The sequence below is a fragment of the Rhinopithecus bieti genome, unplaced genomic scaffold (assembly GCF_001698545.2).
Source record: "Rhinopithecus bieti isolate Rb0 unplaced genomic scaffold, ASM169854v2 scaffold_51780, whole genome shotgun sequence".
NCBI lineage: Eukaryota > Metazoa > Chordata > Mammalia > Primates > Cercopithecidae > Rhinopithecus > Rhinopithecus bieti.
Window position 1 is genome coordinate 409884 of NW_016820879.1, and position 6298 is coordinate 416181.

At 30.6% G+C, this 6298-nt stretch overlaps 1 protein-coding gene across 1 annotated transcript in view; it reads right to left on the bottom strand.

Moving 5' to 3' along the window:
- LOC108520592 (centlein-like) overlaps window positions 1–6298 on the bottom strand; it is a 296774-nt gene that overhangs the window by 197414 nt on the left and 93062 nt on the right.

A 6298-nucleotide genomic window follows, 5' to 3' on the forward strand; every position in this document is an offset into this window, starting at 1 on the left:
AAAAAAAAAAAAAAAAAAGAAGTTAACTACTATATTTTTGTCATTTAACATACTTTTTAAAAATTAATAGACTTTAGTTTTTACAACAGTTTTTTTATGTACAGAAAAACTGAGCGGATACTTTGCAGAGTTCTCCCTGACCTCCTACCCCTACCCACTCAGTTCCTCCTATTATTAACATATTAAATTAGTATGGTATATTTGTTACAATTACTGAACAAATATTCACACATTATTAGTAACTGAAGGACATAGTCTATTCACATTTCCTTGGTTTTTTCCTAATGTCCTTTTTCTGTTTCAGGATCCCATCTAGGACACATTACATTTAGTTGCTATATCTCCTAGAGCTCCTTTTGGCTGCTTTCTCAGACTTTTCTTGTCTTTCATGACCTTGACAGTTTTCTGTAGGATGCCCCTCCTTTGGGATTTGTCTGATGTTTTTCTCATGATTAGACTGGGGTTATGAGTTTTGAGAAGGAAGATCATAAAGTGCCATTTTCATCACATCATATCAAGGGTATATGCTATCAACATGATTTATGACTGTTGATATTCAGTTTGATCACCTGGCTGAAGTAGAGTTTTGTCAGATTACTCCACTTGTAAAGCTACTCTTTTGTCCCCAGCCATACTGTACTTTTTAACTTGCGTTTTAAAAACTTAATAATCTCAAACATATATATATATAACTATTATATGTATTATAATAAAATATATGAGTATACATGTATATCCTCACAGATCTCCATATATCCTTACGTATCTTTAACCTTTTTAAGGGCTGCTTTACATGCATAGCAAATTCAAGTTAATCAATCCTCTCTCTGTGGAAGTTCATTCTATTACCCTTAAAATCCCAGAATCTTTGAAAAGTTAACTTTCCTTCCTAACAATTATTCACATTTTATAAATAAATTTTTTCTCTAATATTAAAAATATTTTGCTCCCTTTTAGTTTACAGTCTTGGAATACAATGGTATGGTGCTATACCATGATTAATCTGCTGAAAAATGATTAGTGGACTGACTACATGGCTAAAGGCCCCCAGGTGGAAATAATCTTTTTAAATTGTCATTGTTAATATATAACTTTATTTTTCACAACGATTCACAGAGCTAATTTTAATTGAAAAGTTCTGTAGAAGATATATATTAAATAGAAGAGAAGGCATGGGGGAAGGGCCTTTAGGTATTATACAAATAAGTATTTTTTAAATTATACAACTTAAATATGTAGTCATGTTGCATTCAATCCAAGAAATATTGTCAGGCATTATTATTACAGTGGGGGCTGACTGAATATTGGCTAATATATAGAAAATTGTTTCACAGCTATAATAATTAGAAAAATTATAAGTTAAATTTTTTTAGCAAATTATAATTAAATATATTTTTTCAATGGTGATAATAACTAGCATTTAGCAAAAAAGTATTTAGTTCCTACCTCTGGCTAAGCATTTTACATACATCATCTCGCTTGTTTTAAGAAATTTATGAATTCCAAACCTGTCAACACGTAACAAAGCCTATAGCAAAACAAAAATATTTTAAAAAGCACATGATACCTCAGCAAAAGAAATACTTTTTCTTAAAACAATATCTCACTGAAAATCAAGTGTGGGTCAAGTGTGTGTGTGTGTAATAAAATGTTACGTGTGTATATAAAATATCTAACATATACATATATATCAGAAAAACTGACTACTTGAATGACTGTTCTCTGAAAACTAATTCAAATCCTCCTGGAATACAACAGAGTATATAAGTGTGTATACATGCACACATGCACACACACACATACATACATACATATGCACACACACTTTTCTTCTCATGAAATGCCTGAATCTCTGTATTCAGAGATTAACTTTATTTTTAAAATTGATTTCAGAAATGCAGAAATATGTCTGCATTTCTATTAACTTATTACCAATTAATAAAGTAAACATTGTTAGCTGAATCATCTATATCCTGAAAATAAATGACTTTAATAATAGTCATATATTCTTGTAAAAAAGAAAAAGAAAAAGAATATCAATTTAGCATAATTGTAAATCAAAATAGTGTTGTAATAAAAAATCACAAGTAAAACTAAGTGTACTAGTTTAAACTTACACTTCATTTTTAGAAAGACCACTATATTGAGTAATAAAATGTCTAATATCAACAAATTCATCTAGCGCTCTTTTTAAAAATATAAATATTTGCATTTCTTCCATCTACTCACTTTTAACCCAAGTATCTTCAGATAGCATTTGTAATTCACAAAATAAAATTAAATTATTGACTACATTTGAGTAAAAAATAAACTATCACCATCTCCGCTTATAACACTATCACATTATAACAAAATTCAGTAATAAACAATAGTCAAATTTAGCTTTCCTTTAGTATCTAAATACTTATATGGTACAGTCAAACTGTATCATATAAGTTTATTTGTTGAACAGCAAAATAAAATGGAAAAAAATTAATTCCAAAACTTTAACTTCTTCCATATACTACATAAAACTTAACATTGAGTGGGTTGCAACTCAATTATACTTATATCCAGTAGATGACAATTACTGGTTTATACATACATCCAGTAAATGACAGTAGCATCTTTGGTACAGAATTGAGCAACCACAAGCTAAGTATTTATTCTATGACATGTAAATATCATTATACTGACACAACTTAGTAATATTTACATGTCACAGAAGAGTGTTTAGAATGTTAACCCCACAATATACAAATTACCTATAGATTTCAATCCTAAGAGTAATAATCCTGGCTATACCTAAAAGCTAGAATGAAAAGACTGATTTTCCTATAGATTTCTTTTATCTTAAACAGCAAAATAAAACACATTTAGATTTTTCCAAAGTATGTTATAAGCCTCACATTCTGCCAGAATTTGCAAATCTGGATATTTAAAATGTTTCTGTTAGTGGTATCCTAAAATGAATTTCTAAAATTCATGGAATTAAATTTTTTATGGTGTATCTCTAAATATGTGACTTTGGGGTAAAATCCATTACTTATTATAATACATACTCTAAGTTTTATAAACATTTAACACTTATGTCACCAGTAAAACAACCAAAATTTGTGCATTAATGGTATAAGCAAGGGACTATGCTTGTTATACATTATCATCTCTATACATTAAAACCTCAATCATACTCAAACAAATTCACTAAAGTGTGGTTTTCAATCTGCTAACTATGCATTCCATAATGGCCTGTAATTATTAAAAACTGACAAGAAAGCTATGCCACCTGTGTTTATGTGAAGCCAGGTAATGAAAAAAACAACAACGCTGTCATCACCTCTCAATTCCTGATTGCATTATCAAAACTGTAGCCGAGTTTGGCATCTGGGTGTGACCTTGTTAACTGCTAGGGTAATTAAATTTATTCTACTGGGAAAAAGGATGATAAATTATTAGCAAGAAGATTTTGTTCACATTTTATTAAATTGGCCTGTCAAAGGGTTGGCCAAATTATCAAGGGCCTCATTTATTGGAGGCCAGCCATATTGCCACATCTGTTACAATTATTTATAATTTCAGCAGTTGAAAACCAACTGAGTTAGGCATCCGCCATGTAAAGTAATTTACAAATTATCTGATGAGGGAGTGTTTTAGCTTCTCCCTCATTTCTAGCCAGCAGAAAGCCGCGCTGTAATTACAGAACACGATTAGGTTCTTTAGGGAACTTATCTTGCACTCATAGCCATAGTAAGATGCAGCAAGAACATATGGAGGAGCTTGTGCTTCTACTCCCTGAAGCTCGTGACCCGCCTGCCGCTGAGCCCTTGAGTTGAATTTGAATGAGAGTGCCATGGCTAATGTTCTACACATGCACCATTTATGCCACAAAACAAATCGGATCACTGTTAATTATGAAGCAGCTATAATCAGGCCTTCACATCTGTGTAATGTGAAGCGCAGTAGGCTGTATTCCAATAATGTATGACTACCTTTGGGTTGCAAATTGCGAGCCATATTGCCTCAGTAGTAGTTACTGAATTCAAAGTAACTCCTTTGACAAAAGCCCATCACATGGATATTTTTATCCAGCTTTATATGAAAAAAAAGCAAATCCACAAGCCTTTCTTTATCAGCTATTGACCAGAACAGTTAAAGCATATGGCACAAGTTCATTAATGAACAACACAGAGCACTCTAATTTAATGAAACCACTTGAGCCATAAAAATCAGATTTAGTTAATTCCCTCTTACCCATTTTTTCATATTTAGCCTAAACCTAGGATTCTATTTAACATTACAAGTTATCAAGACATACAATATATTTTTTTACAAATTCATAAAGAATATAAAAAAGCTTGTGTAGTATTATTTTAAAAGGCAATCCTAAGTTTTATATTTTACAAATTAATTTTCATCACAAATCTCATGTATGAAAGCATAAACTATTTGTTTTTTTAGAAAGTAAAGCCTAGCAGCTGTATTCTAACAAAAAATTCTCTTTACTCCATGAGAAATTTTTCTGTGGAAAGGCAGCTAAACAAGCTGCACCCAGATGGCAAACCAGCTACAGTTTAATTAATCCACTAAAAGCCATTCAGATTTCAGTAAGGGTAATGTAATTTTGAATAATAGTAGGAAAAAAAAATCACTAAACATTCTTAAGTTTTATTATAGCGGCAAGAGAAGTGCCACTATAGAGTAGTTAAAGTTGAGTTGCAGTTTCCATTAGATATGCTAAATTTCTAGATTTTAATATCTTGGGCTGTTTCATTCTGCTTGGAACTTAAAGTAAGCTTGAAATATCAGAATATCTATTGGCAGCCTTTTTTATAGCAGAAATGGTTTATTTTTCATGCAGGATAGTGGAGTTGAATGATAAGTTCAAATTTTGTGAATATAATACACAAAGGCCTTTAGAAAAAAAGTTTATGGTTAAGACTTACAGAAGATAAAGACTTCAAATTTTCTTTTAAATAAAAGTGTCTTTCACTTATTAAGGCTAAAACGCATATCATAACATTATACTATACTGCTAAGTTGTTCTCTCCTGAAAATTGATTAAACATTAAACTATCCAAAAATAATTTCCCATATATTTGTGTGGCCATATCTACATACACAACTGAATTAAAAATATAAATTACTGAACATAACTAAATCAAGCAACAAATTACAAGGCAGTTTTCATTTAAAATAATGCTGTAGAATAAATCAAGTCAACTTTTCAAATTAAGTTTACACATATAAACTCGAAACTAGTTAAGTATGAAAATAAGATGATAAGCATAATATAAAAGTACTATCTTTGTGGCACCTTGACCTAATATATTGAAACTTATTTTGATCCTGTACACTAAGATACCTAGAGAAAGTATAAGATTGATATTCTTCCACGCTGAAAATGAGAAAAAAAGTAATAGAAACAATAATAAAGTAAAATCATAAAACCAAACAAAAGCAAACCAATTATTAACTCTGGCATAATATTTTCCAACTAAAGTATGGCAAAGGTTAACAGCATTCTGAGCCCAAGTAAAGGTACTACAATCTGATCTTCTCCCTACCACCTGAAAAACCAAAATACTATACTTTAGTTAGTGCCAAATAGTCACGATCAGTATCAGATGCTCTGGCAAGAAAACAAAGCTAACTACTACTGACATTTTTTCTCCACATCACAATTAGATATTCCCTTCCAAATGTTAATTCTTTACTGTTCTTACTACCTACTTCCTACAATTGTTATGTCAAAGAATTTTCATGTGTTCATTCAAAAAGCATTTATTGAACTTAAGACTGTCAATCACTGGAGAAGGCAGTGGGGAGAAAAGGATAACACATCAACTCTCCTTGCCCTCAAGGAGCTCAGAGTCCAGAGATGGAGATACACAATGAAAACAATTAAGTTTAATATCTGCTAATGCAGAAAGAGGTACATGGAGCTCAATCTTAAGAAAAACTCTTCAAAAAACGGTCTCAATTATTTTGGAACTGAATCTACAATGTTTAGAAAGTATTAACAAAGTGAGCAAATAATACACTCTGATGAACATTATACAGCGCTCATTCCCTAACATATATTTCAAGGGTCACGTGTATCTGTAAGCAAACAAGATAAAAAGACAAGCTGACAGAACATTTACAAAAGAAAACTGCATGAAAAGTAAAAGTGAAAAACCTCACTAGTTTCCAAAGAGGTAAGAAATAAAGGAATATATTTGCTTTGAAAACCAAAAGGCTGTTTTTTTTTTTATTGATAATCTTTTATTTATTTATTTATTTATTTATTTATTTATTTATTTATTTTTTATTATACTTT